The 18,248-nt window shown below is 36.5% G+C and overlaps 1 long non-coding RNA gene across 1 annotated transcript in view; it reads right to left on the bottom strand.

Moving 5' to 3' along the window:
* Positions 1-23: 23 nt before the first annotated feature.
* The window catches only part of LOC110257293 (uncharacterized), a 135,468-nt gene continuing 117,243 nt past the window's right edge, over positions 24-18,248 (bottom strand). Inside the window, exon 3 of the long non-coding RNA XR_014831101.1 lies at positions 24-3,228. This is a non-coding gene — a long non-coding RNA (uncharacterized LOC110257293). The remainder of the gene's footprint in view (positions 3,229-18,248) is intronic.

Raw genomic sequence — 18,248 nt, 5'->3', positions numbered from 1 at the left:
AAAACAAGAACTGAGACTTTCCAAACTGATGAAAGGTATTACTGTATATATGCAAGAACTTCAAAACTCCAAACAAATAAAATACAAATAAAATACAAATAAAACCACATCTGGAATGTTATAAATTCTTTAAATCTCTTAGGACACCAATTTTAACTACAATTTTATGTTCAATAATACCATTGCTTACATTTTATCATATTTTAATGTGCATTTACAAACAAAGCCTGTAAGTATTTGCATCCAGTAAATGTGCTACAATAAATGGTTAAGTAGAAGGGAGAAATTAACAGAAATCCAGAATTATAGTATGTAGTGAAAGGCACCAGAAAAATAATATCTCTAGGGAAACATTGTTTAGCATATTTTCGTATTTAGAATTTTAAAATTATTTAAAATATAAATGATTCTCGAAAGTGAAGTAAAATATGGTAGGAAGAATTGTAATATAGAAAGAAGTAAAATGTAATATAAGTCATCCAGAAATAATTGGAGGGAAGTAAATATATTCTGCTGTGTTATGGCTTGATGTTTGTAAAGTGATTATGAAATATAATTATGTTAATTGCATATTAATATATCTAGCACAGCAAACTTAAAAATATACAGATAATAAGTTAATATAGGGTACATTCACTACAAACAGGCACGGACAAAAAGCAAAGAAATAAAAACAAAAACACTAATTCAAAAACATATATCTAGGGGTTCCCATTGTTGCTCAGTGGTAACAAACCCAACTAGTATCCATGAGGATGTGGGTTCAATCCCTGGCCTTGTTCAGTGGGTTAAGGACCCAGCATTGCTGTGAGCTGTAATGTATGTCACAGACACAGCTTGGATCTGGTGTTTCTGTGGCTATGTTGTCAGCTGGCAGCTACAGCTCCTATTTGACCCTTAGCCTGGGAACTTCCATAAGACATGAATGTGGCCCTAAAAAGACCATACAAACAAACAGAAAACAAAAAAAAGATACATCTACTTCAATACTCATTGCAGCATTATTTACAATTGCCAAGAAATGGAAGCAACCGGTGTCCATCGACAGACAAATGGAAAAAGAAGATAATGGTGTTCTTAGTGGAGAACTCCCATGGCTACTGCAGAGCCTTGCTTACCCTGATACAGAGCATCTTTGACAAGGTTATCTTATCTTCCTTAAGATGGGTGATTGAATACTTTCCCCTAGAGCTTAGGACCATGACTGTCTCTTTCACCTTTCCATTCAACATTGTACTAGAAGTATTTATATGTATCACACATTAAGGTATATTACATCTGCCTTTTGATAGATGCAATGTTCTCTCATATCTTTAAGGCTAACTAGCTGTAGTGTTGCTACCCCATAAATAAATTGATTCTCTCAAGTTTTCATATTAGTTTCTTTCCTGATGATCTTGATCTACTGTTTTATGTCTCAGATAGGGGTACTAAAAAGCAAGTTCAAGTAACAGGCGTGTGAGAATGCTTGCCCTCTCCTTTATTGCAGATTGATCTTGCCAGGACTTATTGTGAAAATCACTAGTGGTATTAATTTTTAGGGATTTTTTTTTCCATTTAGTTGCACTTCCCATACACTCTAGAGAAGATAATTTCCATCTCTTGCCTGAAGTATGAACATTTTTCTCTTAGAATACTGAATGACAGAAAAAAAACCCTGGATAATCTTTAATCCACATATGATCAGTATGGTATCACAACCTGCGACTTCTTCCAGGCAAGAGAAAACCTGTATTTTATACTCTCTAGGGTATAATTCTCAGTCTTCTTTTAAGTAGGGAACCTATAATCTCCTGCCAGCTTGGAGTGAAGAGAGGATACTTGGGTATAATTTCTTCTCAATTAGACTTTCAACAAGTCCACCTGCTGTAAAGGTCACTTTCTTTCACCTTTCCAAGTCTACTGCCACCAATTACTATGACTTCTAGAAGGTCTATAGGGATATATTAACTTTATTCTTTACTTTTCCCACTGATAAATTTTAAGACGGTCTTCTCAAGCTTACTGTGTGTAACCAGAGGGCAATGCTATCTCTTTATTCCTTTTAAACACACTTAAGCTATATGTATGTATGTATGCATGTGTTTGTAATTCTTCTGTCATCCTAGGATCTCATGCTATTGGGTTTTACTTTGAGATTTTAAACCCAGTAGCTTGAGTTCTCCTGGTGTTTGTGACTGCTGACTTTCACTTAACATGAATTTTGCAATGTCTGATTTTTAGCTTGCAAGCTCATCTTAATCTGGCCTTTTTTTTTGATTTTCCCCTTTATAAATCCTACATGGACTCATGTGTCCCACCAGAGCAATCTTGCATTTGATTTCTAGACTCCCTAGGGTTTTCACAACACCAGGATCATTTTTTAATTGCTACTTTCTCAGCTTGGAGTATTTCCATATTATGAACACAGTGTAAATTCATATTCAAACATGTCAAAATTGCATGGATATTCTTTTGATTTCCTGTGAGAATTTCTGCTCCACACATGGAGTCATGACAAAGGCAAGCTTATATTCCTCTAGCGACAGATTTAGTTCGTTCCCTTACCATTAATACCAATGCCTTCGATGATATCTACCCTATAGGAATTTTTTAGGCCTGAAAATGCAGTACTCAAACAATGACTATTTCAATAATTCACAGAACTGTTGCTGTATCATCTTATTTACCTCTGTTTAGTTCTCAGTGCATTCCTCATTTCTGGCCTCTAGAATTCCCTTTTTTATTCTTTTGCAAACTACTACATACATTTTTAATCACCATATTTTATCTAAAATACAGTTTTTCTTTTTCAGGAGAAAAATAATTACAATTTGCATTACTCAAGTCGGCCAACAATGTTAAGTAATGTTATAAAGAAACCATTATTTATGTATCTTAATAGTGATCATCAAGATAAAGGCCTCACTAAATAGGACTGGGTGTATTTCTTTTTCAGTATCCTTTATGAAAATCTCAAAGCATTCAGTGCTACTATGTGTTCATACCTCTTCTGAGAATTATACTAACAATAATTTTAATACTATGTCAGCTAAAATTATGAAGGAAATACATACCTAAACCTATGTTTATATTAGCTATTGGTTTGCTCCACTAGGCAAAGATTTTCTCAGTCCTCACTCCGCTTTTTTCTATCTTCTCATCTGCCAGGCGGAAATTTTCCAGCATGTCTTAGGTTATTTCTTCTTGCTTGACATTGTGCTCCCAGCTTATCCTTAAGCAGACTCACTGTAATAAACCAAGAAAGAGTTTCTAGCTTTTCCTACTCTCATACATCTCCTTAGGAATTCAGCATTAGGGATCTGGTTGAGTTGTGAGGCTGTCTTTTTCAGCGCACCATGAGGATGGCTCAAAGTGACACTTTGAAGCTACTCAAGAAGCTGAATGTGACATCCATGGTAAGTCTGTGTTCACAGCAGGAGAGATTTTGTACTCAGCTCTGCTCTATTGACCCTTCGCTCAATTTGTCCTTTAAGCCATAAGCTACGATTCAGAAATAGATGCTGGCTTTCTCTGTTTTTCAAGTATCTACAACTTTCCAAATAATACAGCACATGACAAGGTTGCCTAAGAAGAAACTTGTGTGATTTAATGACATTTGATTCACAACAGAATCATACAGTCAAGAGTTTTCTTCCAGGTGTTTATTATAAAACACATCAGTCCATAAATTATGTATGTGCGTGTGTGTGTGTGTGTGTATGGAATTTTCCTCCTTTGGTGAACTCACCTAGTTTCATAGTTTAAATATCATCTATATTCTAACATTTAAAAATTTTTATTTCAAGCCTTTTTCTCTCAATCACTCAAATCCGCCTGTCTGCTCAAAATTTATAACACAACTGTCCAATTAATATCTAATAGAAAGCTCGGATTTCCCACTTTCAAAACTTACTGCTTATTTCTCATTTTTGTTCTCTGCCAGGCTTCTCCATTCAAGGTACTCATTCTTTCCACACTCAGGTGAAAAATACTGACGTTTTCCTCGACTCTTGTCTGTCATATCCAGTCAGTCATTAACTCCCGTTGATATTTCATCAAAATATGTCTAAAATCTAAAACTTTAACACTTCCATTATCAACAAAAAATATTCAATTGTCTCTAACCTGAATTATTGTAATAGCTCACTAAATCTTACTTTTACACTTTCCTCCTACTGCATATTATTTTTTTAGATGATGAATTTTTATTTTAATCTTTTCTTTTATTACTCAAATGAATTTATCACATCTGTAGTTGTATAATGATCATAACAATCTAGTTTCACAGGATTTCCATCCCACAGCCCAAGCACATCTCCCCAAGCCCAAACTGTCTCCTCCAGAGACCATAAGTTTTTCAATGTCTGTGAGTCAGCATCTGTTCTGCAAAGAAGTTCAGTCTGACCTTTGTTCAGATTCCACATGTCAGTGAAAGCATTTGATGTTGGTGTCTCATTGTATGGCTCACTTCACTTAGCATGATAGTTTCTAGGTCCACCATGTTGCTAAAAATGCCAGTATTTCATTCCTTTTAATGGCTGAGTAATATCCCATTGTATATATGTACCACATCTTCTGGATCCACTCCTCTGCCAATGGACATTTAGGTTGTTTCCATGTCTTGACTATTGAAAAGAGTGCTGCAATGAACATTGGAGTACTTTGCCAGTCATGGTTCTCTCTGGATAGATGCCCATGACTGGGATTGCTGGGTCAAATGGTAGTTCTATTTTTAGTTTTCTGAGGAATTTCCATACTGTTTTCCACAGTGGTTGTACCAATTTACAATCCCTCCCACAGTGTCATTGGGTTCCCTTTTATCCACACCCTCACCAGCACTTATTGTTTGTAGACTTTTGGATGATGGTCACTCTGGCTGGTGTAAGGTGGTACCTCATAGTGGTTTTGATTTGCATTTTTCTAATCATGAGGGATGCTGAACATCTTTTCATGTGTTTTTTGGCCATCATTATGTCTTCTTTGGAGAACTGTCTATTTAGATCTTCTGCCTATGTTTTGATGGGGTTGTTTGTTTTTTTGGTATGGAGCTGCGAAAGGTGTTTATAAATTTTGGAGATTAATCCCTTGTCAGTTGATTCACTTGCAAAGATTTTCTCCCATTCTCTGGGTTGTCTTTTCGTTTTGTTTAGGGTTTCCTTTGCTGTGGAGAAACTTTGATTAGGTCCCATTTGTTTATGTTTGTTTTTACTGTCAATACTCTAAGAGGTGGATTTGAGAAGATGTTGCTGTTGTTTATGTCAGAGAGTGTTTGGCCTATGTTTTCCTCTAGGAGTTTGATAGTGTCTGGTCTTATATCTAGGTCTTTAATCCATTTGGAGTTTCTTTTTGTGTATGGTGTTAGGGAGTGTTCTAATTTCATTCTTTTCCATGTGGCTGTCCAGTTTTCTCAGCACCACTTATTGAACAAGCTGTCCTTTCTCCATTGTATAGTCTTGCCTCCTTTGTCATAGATGAGTTGGCTGTAAGTGCATGGGTTTAATTCTGGGCTTTCTATCCTGTTCCACTGATCTATATTTCTGTCTTTGTGCAGGTACCATAACGGTTTTGATGACTGTTGCTTTATAGTATAGTCTGAAGTCAGGGAGCCTGATTCCTCCAGCTCCATTTTTCTTTTTCAGGATGTCTTTGGCCATTCGGGGTCTGTTGTGCCTCCACACAAACTTGAAAATATTTGGTTCGAGGTCTGTGAAAAATGTCCTTGGTAATTTGATACGGATTGCATTGAATCTGTAGATTGCCTTAGGTAGTATAATCATTTTGATAATATTAACTCTTCCAGCCCACGAGCATGGTATATCTTTCCATCTATTTGTGTCATCATTGATTTCTTTTATCAGTTTCTTATAGTTTTCAGAGTACAGGTCTTTTGTCTCTTTAGGTGGGTTTACTCCTAGGTATTTTATTCTTTTGGCTGTGATGGTAAATGGGATTGCTTCCCTAAATTCTTTGTCTGCTCTTTCATTATTAGTGTATAGAAATGCCATCAATTTCTGTTTATTAATTTTGTATCCTGCAACTGTGCCAAATTCGTAATGAGCAATAACAGTGTATTGGTAGAGTCTTTAAGATTATCTAGGTGTAGTATCATGCCATCTGCAAATAGTGATAGTTTTACTTCTTCCTTTCCAATTTGGATTCCTTTTTTCTTTTACTTCCCTGATTGCCATGGCTAGGACTTCTAAAACTATGATGAAGAGTAGTGGCGAGAACAGACATCCTTGTCTTATTCCTGATCTGAACAGGAATTCTTTCAGCTTTTCACCATTGAGAATGATGTTAGCTGTGGGTTTGTCATATATGGCCTTTATTATGTTGAAGTAGGTTCCCGCTATGCCCACTTTCCAAAGGGTTTATCAGAAACGGGTGCTGGATTTTGTCAAAGACTTTTTCTACGTCTATTGAGAGACTATTGACATGGTTTTTATTCTTCAGTTTGTTAATGTGGTGTATCACACTGATAGATTTGCAGATATTGAAGAACCCTTGCATCCCTGGGATAAATCCCACTTGACCATGATGTACAGTTCTTTAATGTATTGTTGGATGTGGTTTGCTAGTATTTTGTTGAGGATTTTTGCATCAATGTTCACCAGTGAAATTGGCCTGTAGTTTTCTTTTTTTGTGGAGTCTTTGTCTGGTTTTTGGTATCAGGGTGATGGTGGCCTCATAGAATGAGTTTGGGAGTATCCTTTCTTCTGCAATTTTTTTGGAGTATCCCTTCCTCTGCAATTTTTTTGGAATAGTTTCAGAAGGAGAGATGTTAGCTCTTCTCTAAATGTTTGATAGAATTTGCTGTGAAGCAATCTGGTCCTGAACTTTTGTTTGTTGGAAGTTTTTTAATCACTGTTTCAATTTCAGTTCTTGTGATTAGTCTGTACATCTTTTCTATTTCATCTTGGTTTAGTCTTGGAAGATGGTACTTTTCTAAGAATTGGTCCATTTCTTCTAGTTTTTCTGTTTTATTGGCATATAGTTGCATATAATAGTCTCTTATGATCCTTTGTCTCTCTTTGATGTCTGTTGTTACTTCTCCCTTTTCATTTCTAATTTTATTGATTTGTGTCCTCTCTCTTTTTTGCTTGATAAGTCTGGCTAGGGGTTTATCAATTTTGTTGATCTTTTCAAAGAACCAGCTTTTCGTTTCATTGATCTTTTCTATGGTTTTCTTCATTTCTATTTCATTGATTTCTGCTCTGATCTTTATGATTTCTTTCCTTCTACTAACATTAGGTTTGTCTGTTCTTCTCTATCAAGCTGCTTTAGATGTAAAATTAGCTTGTTTACTTGAGCTTTTTCCTTTTTCCTGAGGTGGGCTTGTATTGCTATAAACTTTCCTCTTAGAATGGCTTTTGCTGCATCCCATAGGTTTTGGAGTGTCATATCTTTTTTGTCATTTACTGCTAGGTATTTTTAAATTTCCTCTTTGATTTCTTCAGTGATCAATTTTTTGTTTAGTAGCATGTTGTTGAGTCTCCACGTGTTTGTGTTTTTTGCAGTTTTTTGTGTTGTTGATTTCCAGTCGTTTCATGTTGTGGTCAGAAAAGATACTTGATATGATTTCCATTTTCTTAAAAGTTACTGCAGTTGGATTTGTAACCCAGGATGTGATCAATCTTGGAGAATGTTCCATGTGCACTTGAGAAGAAAGTATATTCTGTTGCTTTTGGATGGAATGTCCAATAAATATGTATTAAGTCCATCTGATTTAATGATTCATTCAGGGCCTGTGTTTACTTATTGTTTTTATGTCTGGATGATCTGTCCATTGCTGCAAGTGGGGTTTTGAAATCCCCCACTATGATTGCGTTATTGTTGATATGTCCTTTTAAGGTTGTTAGCAGTTGCCTTATATATTGTGGTGAACCTATGTTGGGTACATAGATATTTAAAATTATTATATCTTCTTCTGGATTGATCCTTTGATCATTATGTAATGACCTTCTTTGTCCCTTAAAATATTCTTCATTTTAAAGTCTATTTTGTCTGTTATCAATATTGATACTCCAGCTTTCTTTTGATCTCCGTTTGCATGAAATATTTTCTTCTGTCCTCTCACTTTCAATTTGTACGTGTCCCTAGAAGTGAAGTGGGTCTCTTGAAGACAGCATATTTATGGGTCTTCTTTTTGTATCCATTCAGCCACTCTATGCCTTTTGGTTAGGGCATTTAATCCATTAACATTTAAGGTACTTATTTCTATGTATGTTCTTATTGCCATTTTATTAATTGCTTTGGATTTGGTTTTGTTGCTCTATTTTCTTCCCTCCTTTTCTTGTTCTCTCTTCTTTTGGTTTGATGAGTATCTGTAGTGTTGTATTTGAGTTGATTTTTCTTTGTGTATCAACTGTAGATTTTTGGTTCACAGTTATTCTGAAGCTTTGATATGAGTCTATATGTTTATGAGATTGTTTTAAGTTGTTTTTCTCTTAATTGCAAGTTCATCTCCAGTGTCCTGCATTTGTACTCTCCTCTTCTCATGATTTCTAATTTTGGTGGTCTAATCATGCATGGATGATTTCATATCTTTACTGTATATATATGCCTTTACCTCTGAGCTTTGTCATTTGTGGTATTTTTGTTTCCTGTTGCTGTCTTGTCTTTTCTGCCTAGAGAATTTCCATTAGTATTTGTCGTAAGGCTGTTTTAGAGTTGCTGAATTCTCTTAGCTTTTGCTTATCTGTGGAGCTTTTGATTTCTCCTTCAAATCTGAATGAGAGCCTTGCTAGGTAAAGTAATCTTGGTTGGAGGTTTTTTCTTTTCATCATGTTAAGTATATCATGCCACTCTCTTCTGGCCTGCAGAGTTTCTGCTGAAAAATCTGCCAATACCCTTTTTGGGGTTGCCCTGAATGTTGTTTCTTTTCCTTAGCTGCTTTCAAGATTTTCTCTTTGTCTTTAATTTTGGTCAGTTTGATTAATATGTGTCTCAGGGTGTTCCTCCTTGGGTTTACTTTATATGGTACTCGTTGTGCTTCCTGGATTTGAGTGAGTGGTTCCTTTACTGTGTTAGGGAACTTTCAGCTATTACCTCTTGGAATATTTTTTTCTGTGCCCTTCTCTCTCTCTTCTCCTTCTGGCACTTCTATAATATGGATGTTGGTGTGTTTAATGTTGTCCCAGAGTTCTCTAATACTCCCTTCATTTTTTTTCAATCTTTTTCCTCTTTTTTGTTTCACATCTGTAATTTCTACTAATCTGTCCTCCACCTCAATTATTCATTCTTCTGCCTCCTGTAGACTGATGTTAGCTGCTTCTAGTGAATTTTTTATTTCAGTTATTGCAGTTTGCATCTCTTGTTTAATTTTTATATCTTGTATCTCTTTTCTCAGTGTTTCCTGTAAGTTATCCATCTTTGCCTCCAGTTTATTTCCAATGTCTTGCATCATCTTCAACATCAACAGTCTAAAGTCTTTTTCCTGGAGGCTGAGAATCTCCTCATGGCTTAGCTGATTTTCTGGGGTTTTTCCTTTCTCCCTCATCTGAGGTATAGTTCTCTGTCTTTTCATTTTTATAGATGTTTGGTGTGGTGCCCTTTTTACAGATAATAGAGTTGTAGCCTCTCTTACTTCTGGTGTCTGCCCCCCTTGTGGCTGAAGTCGGTATGGACCTTGTTGCTGTAGGCTTCCTGATGGGAGGGGCTGATGCCTGCCCACTGGTAGGTGGAACTGATTCTAATCCCTCTGGTGTGTGGGGCTTTGCCTCTGGAAGGGATTAGAGGCAGCTGTGTGCCTGAGGGGTCTTTAGGTAGCCTGTTTATTGACGGGCGCGGCTGTGATCCCACTTGGGTTGTTGTTTGCCCTGGGGCTTCTCAGCCTGACTGATGTGTGGGGCCATGTATTCCCAAAATGGCCACCTTCAGAGAAAGGCATGGCTGCTCAATATTACCAAAATCTTTGCTTCCAATGTCCTTCCCTCACAACAAGCCATGTTCACCTCTGTTTTCCCAGGAAGTCCTTCAAGAACTGCAGTCAAGTTTGACCCAGATTCCTATGGAGACTTTGCTTTGCCCTGGGCCCCACTGCACATGAAAGTCTGTGTGTGCCTTTTAAGAATGGGGTCTCTGTTTCACCCAGTCTTGTGGAGCTCCCGCATACAAGCCCCACTGGCCTTCAATGCCAGATGCTCTAGGGGCTCTTTCTCCCAGTGCCAGATCCCAACACATAAGAGTTTGATGTGAGGCTCAGAATTCTCACTCCTGTAGGTGAGTCTCTGTGAACCAGTTAAGTTTCCAGTTTGTGGGGCTTCCCAACCATGAGGAGGTATGGGGTTGTTTATATCACATAATTGACCCTACCTCTTAATGTGGCCTCCTCTTTGTCTTTTGGAGTAGGATATCTTTTTTAAGGTTTCAAGTCCATCTGGTTGAAGAATGTTCAGTCTTTAGTTGTGAATTTTGTTATTTTTAGGAGAGAAGTTGAGCTCCAGTCCTAATATTCTGCCATCTTAATCCCATCTCTCAAGTGTTTTTTTTTAAATGATTATTTTTTTCCACTGTAGCTGATTTGCAGTGTTCTGTCAATTTTATACTGTATAGCAAAGTGACCCAGTCACACATTCACATCTTTTCCTCACATTATCCTCCATCATGCTCCATCATAAGTGACTAGATATAGTTCCCAGTGCTATACAGCAGGATCTCATTGCTTATCCATTCCAAAGGCAATAGTTTGCATCTATTATCCCCAGGTTCCTGATCCATCCCACTCCCTTCCCGGTCCCCTTGGCAACTAAGTCCAAGGTTCTGTTCTCCAAGTCCATGAGTTCCTTTTCTGTGGAAAATTCATTTGTGCCATATGTTAGATTCCCACATATCATCAATACTCTAGCCAGGGTTAATTTTTACTAAGTCAGATTATATTGAGACAGCTCAAAAATCTATGGCTATGTTGACGGCAAAAAAATAACAGCTAAAAAGAATCCTAAATGTTGGCAGTATTATTACCACAATTTTAAAAATAGAGTAACTAAAGCACAAAAGAGTCAGTTTCTTGGCACATATTATCTGGCTAATAGTGGTAGTTTAAGTTTGAGGCCAGGAACTATTTTTGCTGAGTCTTTGCTTTTAACTGTGATAATGTATTACCTCTCAGTAGTAGGTCTTTAAAAAATCCCTAAATGCTTTGTATACATCCTCTCCCCATGTTCCACTGACTTCTCTTACTTCATCTCCTTCCTTTTTTTTTTTTTTTTCGTATTTTTGCTATTTTCTTGGGCTGCTCCCATGGCATATGGAGGTTCCCAGAATCAGAGCTGTAGCCACCAGCCTACACCAGAGCCACAGCAATGCGGGATCTGAACCATGTCTGTGACCTACACCACAGCTCACGGCAACGCCAGATCCATAACCCACTGAGCAAGGCCAGGGATTGAACCTGCAACCTCATGGTTCCTCGTCGGATTCATTAACCACTGAGCCACAACTGGAACTCCACTTCATCTCTTTTTAATCTCCTGATTTTTCATTAAGCTGAACTTGTTGATATTTCCCAAATATTCTAGATTATCCACACTGGTTCTCCCCTTCTACTAGAACGCTCCTCTAATGGAAATTCATTTGACTCACACTCTTACCACATACTTGCACTCAAATATTACATTCTCACTTAGACCTATCTGCCTTTATGGAAAATTTCAACATCCCCTCCCTTGGACTTACATTATTCTACATTCACTCAATATTTATCCATAAATCTTTCACCTTCTAGATTACTATTAAATTTGCCTCCTAATGAACTTATTTTGGTGCCACATAGAACAGAGAGGAAATGTAAAATTAGAAATTTGGGAAATAATAAAAGTGAAGATTTAGATATCTTACTCTTTAACTTATACATAGTATTTTCCTCTAAGTTTATTGTCAAATATTTACTAACAATTCTAAATTGTGAAAAGTGAACATACACTTGTAATGCAAAGTTAAAGATAGATTGAGGCAGAAATTTCCAATTTTCTGAAGTTGGCTTTATAGATAAAATAAATATAATGAACATCAGCAATTGCCATTTTTATTATCATTATCAGCCTCACTGTTATTTATATTCCAAGCAGTTTTTTACCACATATAATTCCTTTCAAGATAATAGCATACCTTAAAAATGTTTTTTTAACAAATATTTATTGAGCACTTCCTAAATCTTAATGTTAAAGAAGATCCTAATTATCACAAATGCTTATGAGTTTTTTAATATCCCATTTTTTTTTACAGAGTTTAAATGTCTCACTTAAGTTTACCTAGTTAGTAAGTGATTTATCCAGAATGCAAATTCAGTATTTCCTTCCAATAGAGGCTAGGTTCATTGCTGACTGACATTCCCAAATTTCTCCCCTCATTCTCATTTTTAAGAAATGAAAACTCACGTGAACTTATCAGCTAACCTAAGAATATTTATTATTGGCTAGTGTGATTTCATGATGCCCTTTTTCTTCAGTGTTTAAAAATATTAGCATAAGTCTAATATAATTATTCACATTTCTGTTGATTTAAATTCTTCCCAGGAAATCAAATGTGTTTTTAAGTCCAGTGACATAATTTATAAAGGAGAGATCAAATGTGAGGCAGTCAGTGTTGGCATTCATACTCACAATTACAGAAATGTAATTAATTCCTGTTCATTCTTATAAATTTCTTTACCCTGTAAATCTTTTGAGATTAACTTCTCCCCATGTATTTATATTTTATGGCCTTTTGACTTTCAAGGGTTGTTATTTCTTAAACTACATCTTTCCAAGTAAGCTTGGAATGAAATTTGTAAAGCGGAATGATTTTCAGCTCCACAGCATTTCTTGAGTGCTACCATAAAGTGATTTGGAATAGAGCTATTTATTGAACAGTCTAATATCTAGACGTTCATTAGTAGTGTAAAAGAAACTCTCCATCTTTCCATTGTACACTCTATTAAGATATTTTGCATTTGAATTTATAACATGTTTTAGGTAAAGATTTGTTAACAAAATTTAAAGAAAACACGGAAATGGGATTTAAAATTAACATGCTTTGAACATTTTTTTAACCTCTTTGCTCTGATTCGAAATTATTTGATTTATAGGTGAAGTATTATGCCATCAAAAAGGGCCCTATACTTAAGAAAAAAAATATGTGCATAGTTTAGCTCATGTTAGTATGTATTTTGTTAAAAAGAAATGGTTAAAATATCAAAATTGTTCTTTGAAATCTTTACCCAAATAACTAAGAAAGATAGTGTAATAGCCTAACAAAACTGAGGAGAGACAGGATGAAGATTTCAGAGAAATTTGATGTGGCATTCACTCTCTCTCTCTCTCTCACACAATCTATATGTGGCACGATTCACACAACATCTACTGAACACAGGCAGAAGACCTCAGACCTCCATAAAAAGGGTAATTAACCCTCCAAACAACTGGGTAGAATGAAAGGTAAAAAGAAATATAGAGAGGAAAAGAGAAAAGCCATCAGGCTAGGACCAGCACTCCTGAGAGGGAGCTCTGAAAGACGAAAGAAATCCACACTGGGAGGCACCTAACTGGCAGGAAGATCAGCCAGGATGTGAGGGAAACTCAAAGCCTCAGAGAAAAGTGCAGCAGCTGGACTGAGGAAGACTAAGCAGGGAGACACACAGATCTCAGTACCATCTCCTTGGGTGCCAAAGCCTGAGACACTTGGGCAGAGGCTGGGCATGAAGACTTGGGCTACAGAAAAGTCCATGGAGAGGACTAGGGTTGGTTATGTGGAAACAGAATTATGGGGCTAGGGAGCAGTGTGCCATGGGCGCCCTACAGCCAAGAGAGCACAGGAGGAGGCCTGGGCCCACAGGAAAAGCAAGGCATCATTGTCATTGTTGGGGGGTGCAAAAGGAGGAGGGTGGTACCACTATAGAACATCTCTCTCTGCACACATGCAAGCTAACAGGCATTGGGGTGCCTCTTGAATGGGTTACAGAAGTGGGTGCAAATGGCCACAGCCATCACTGACTCATGAGGTGGTGTGGCCCACCACCCCTAAAGGTACCATGAACAGGCACATCCCGTTAGCCCTAGTGACTCAGGGAGCCTGTCATGGAAAGCCCTGCAACTGAGGACCACCTGTTGCCCTCAACCTCTGGGAATGTACACACCCTGTCATTAGCAATGCTCTGGGAGCTGCCCTCACCTACCTGAGGGTCACTGACACTGCTCAGAGCAGTACCACCAGGCGCAAACTGCCACCACCACCTCCCTGTGAGTCCTCACCACTGCCAAGGGAGATCTCATTGTCTCTGTAGCATCTTATATCTCTAGAAGTATGCACAGGACATGTACATGTACACCCCCTATCGAGGGGCTAACAGCCTACACATACTGAGGAAACAGAAAGCATCCAAACTAAAAGCAGCCCTCAACGAAAAAAAAGTAAGCTCTCACAAGCTACCAGTAATGCTCCTGAATATAAATAGCCCAAGCATATTGTACATACTTATTTTCCCCTAAACTCCCCGAATAAGAAAAATATAGGCAAAGTGAAAAAGTTCAGGAACCATCCATAGTTAAAATAATAGGAGAATTCTCCTGAAGGAGAATACAATGAAACAGACTTTTGAAGTCTAAGAGACACTGAATTAAAAAATGAGGTAAAGAAAATACTGAAGGAATTAACAAAGATATATATAGTAATGCAGATTACTTTAAAAAGGAACTAGAAACTCTTAAGAGTCAAGAACAATTAGAAAATTCATCTGCAGAGACACAACTTGAGTTAAAGGCAATGAACATCAGAGTGAATAGTGCAAGAGGAACGAATAAGTGACTTGGAAGTTAGAATAACAAAAAATCACCCAGTCAGGATAGCAGACAGAAGACCAAATTAAAAAAAAATGAAATAAATATAAGAGACCTATGGGATAATATAAAGTGTGCCAGTCTGCACATAGCAGGAATTCCAGAAAGAGAAGGCCAAGAAAAGGGAATTGAAAATATGTTTGAAGAAAATATGGCTGAAAATTTTCCAAATCTAAAGAAGGAAATAGATATCCAGATACTGGAAGCACAAAAGGCCCCAAACAAGTTGAATTCAAACAGACCTCACCAAGACATATTATAATAAATATAGGAAAAGTTAAAGGAGAGGATTCTAAATGAAGCAAGAGAAAAAACAGACTTAATTATATGGAAACGCCCATAATGCTAACAACAGCTGGTTTCTCTACAGAAATACTACAGGCCAGAAGAGAATGGTGAGATTTATTCAAAGTGCTGAAAGGGAAACATTCGCAATCTAGAATACTCTACCCAACAAGATTATCATTTAAAATAGGAGAAATAAAAATTTCTCTGACTAACCAAAACTAAAAGAATACAGCAACACTAAACCCATTCTAAAAAATAGTGAAAGTTCTCTTTTAAATAGGGAAGAAGTAAGAAGATCATAGGATGGAGGAAAATTGCAATTTGAAAGTAATCACTCAAATAAGCCAGTGTACAGAGTAAAAGGGGGAAAATAAAACCTTATTTTTAAAGTGATAATAAGCACAAGAACAGAAAAGGATGGACATAAAGATGTAAAACAGAACTGAAAACAAAAAACATATGGAGAGAGAGTAAGAAACTCTAAACTTTTGCTGAATGAGTTTGAGCCTATTGACTATCAATCTAAAGCTAGCAGATATAGGAAGGGGTTAACATACTTTGAAAACAGGGCAACCACAAATAAAAAACAATACACTCTCAAACATGGAAAAGAAGAGGACACAAGTAGAAAAAAAGCACATAATCCAACAAAAAAAAAATAGAGAAAGGAACAAAGAAAAAACATAGAATCAACTGGAAAACAAAGTTTAAACTGTTAATAAATACATATTTATCAATAATTACTTTAAATGTCAATGTACTAAACGTGCCAATCAGAAGACATGGAATAGAGGATTGGATAGAAACAGATATTTCATGCAAATGCAAATGACAGGAATGCCGAAGTTGTAATACTCGCTATCAGATAAAATAGACTTGAAAAACAAAAAGGCCATGAAGCAAAAGGACCATATTTAATGATAAAAGGCTCAATTCAAGAAGAAGATATGATACTCATCAATATAAATATGCCCTTAATACATGAGCACCCAAATATACACAAAAATACTAACCGACATAAAAGGAGAAATTGATGGGAATAAAATAATAGTAGGAAACTTTAACACCCATTCACATTAATGGACAGATTTTCTAGATAGAAGATCAATAAGGCAACAGAGATCCTAAATGACACAATAGTTATATTTGATATTTTCAGGACTTACATCACCCCTCCAAAAAAAGAATATACATTCTTTTCAAATGCACATGGAACATTCTGTAGTGTTGACCACATAGCAGGGCACAAAACTAACCTCAACAAATTTAAGATTATAAAATTATTTCAAGCCTCTTCTCTGGCCACAATGGCATGAAATTAGAATAAGTCATAGGAAAAGAAATTAGAAAAAACTGACTACATGGAGACTAAACAACATGCTACTAAAAAAAAACAGACATACAGACCGATGGAACAGAATAGAAAACCCATAAATAAAACCAGACACCTCTGGTCAATTAATTTTTGATAAAGGAGGCAACCTAAAAGGGGAGAAATAGTCTCTTCAGCAAGTGATACTGGGAAAACTGGACAGCTGCATGTAAATCAATGAAACTAAAACACACCCTCACACCATACACAACTCAAATTGGCTTAAAGACCTAAGCATAAGATACCATAAAACTCATAGAAGAAAACAGGCAAAACATTCTCTGACATCACCCATACAAATGTTTTCTTAGGATAGTCCAATGGGAAATAATCAAACTTAATGAGTGTCGCACAGCAAAGGCAACCAGAAATAAAACCAAAAGCAATCTATGTGCTCAGAGAAAATAGTTCAAAACTATGCAACAAACAAGGGTTTGATATCCAAAATATACAAACAACTCATACAACAACAAAAAACAACCCAATTGAAAAATGGGCAGAAGAACTAAATAGACATTTTTCCAAAGAAGACCTACAGATGGCCAACAGGCACATGAAAAAATGCTTAACATCACTAATTATTAGATAAATGAAAATTAAAACTACAATAAGGGACAACCTCACTCCAGTGAGAATGACCATCATTAGTAAGTCTACAAATAACAAATGCTAGAGAAGTTGTGGAGAAAGGGGAATCCTTTAGACTGTTGGTGAGAATGTAAATTGGTACAACCGCTATGGAAAACAGTATGGAGGTAAATCAGAAAACTTAACATAGAACTACTATATGATCCAGCAATCCTACTCCTGTGCATCTATTTGGACCAAAACAACAATTCAAAAATATGCATTAACTTGTCTGTTCATAGTAGCACTATTCACAATAGCCAAGACATGGAAACAACGATCTACAAAACAGAAATAGAACTGTGGACAAGGAGACCATACTTGTGAATTGCAAGGATGAGGGAAGAGGGAATGGGGTGGAGTAAGAATTTGAGTTAGTAGATGCAAACTATTAGATTTAAAATTGATAAGCAATGAGGGCCTACTCTATAGCACAGGGAACGATATCCAGTCTCTTGGGATAGAACATAATGGAAAATAATGTAAGAAAGGGAATATGTATAAATATATGCCTGGGTCACTTTGCTTTACAGTAGAAATTAAGCACAATATTGTAAAAAATTATATTAAAAAAATTAGAATCTAAAGAAGCACAAGAAGTTACCCATTAGTTTTACAATTGATGCTCAGCTCTAAATAGCAAAAGAAAATGTCTCATCAAAATACAAAGGTTTTATTTTCATAATCCCTGAGTGGTCACATTGGAATATCTCTGCCATGATCAGTAAACCTGGGCAATAACAGGATAAAATAATATTTTCTGTATTGAAGTAATTCAGGGAAGTACTTAAGCAGCACTGAGAAAGTCACTCAGCAAGTATTGGAAAATGTGACATATTTCATTAACTCCTAGTCTATGCTATCAAATTAATGTCTAAGGTCTTAAAAATATTGATAAAAATAACTGGGCTAAAATATGATGTGACATTACAGGGAATTATTTTCATAACCAAATCAACACTTATATTGTGATGCCTGAAAAATGTAAGTTCTTTGAGTTCCTGTTGTGGCACAGTAGGTTAAGAACTGACCGCTACAGCTCATTCCCTGCTGAGTTGAGGCTTTGATGCCCAGCCTGGTGCAGTAGGTTAAGGATCTTGTGTTCCTGAAGCTGTGGAGTGGGTCACAACTGCAGTCTGGATTCAATCCCATGCACACACATATAC

This window comes from Sus scrofa, chromosome 16 (assembly GCF_054392235.1).
Source record: "Sus scrofa isolate SSC_HxYL_T2T_F1_AM1 chromosome 16, Sscrofa_HxYL_maternal_Yorkshire_Landrace_v2.0, whole genome shotgun sequence".
Classification (NCBI taxonomy): Eukaryota; Metazoa; Chordata; class Mammalia; order Artiodactyla; family Suidae; genus Sus; species Sus scrofa.
Note: the sequence above shows the minus strand (reverse complement) of the source record. Positions and strands in the feature narration are given on the sequence as shown.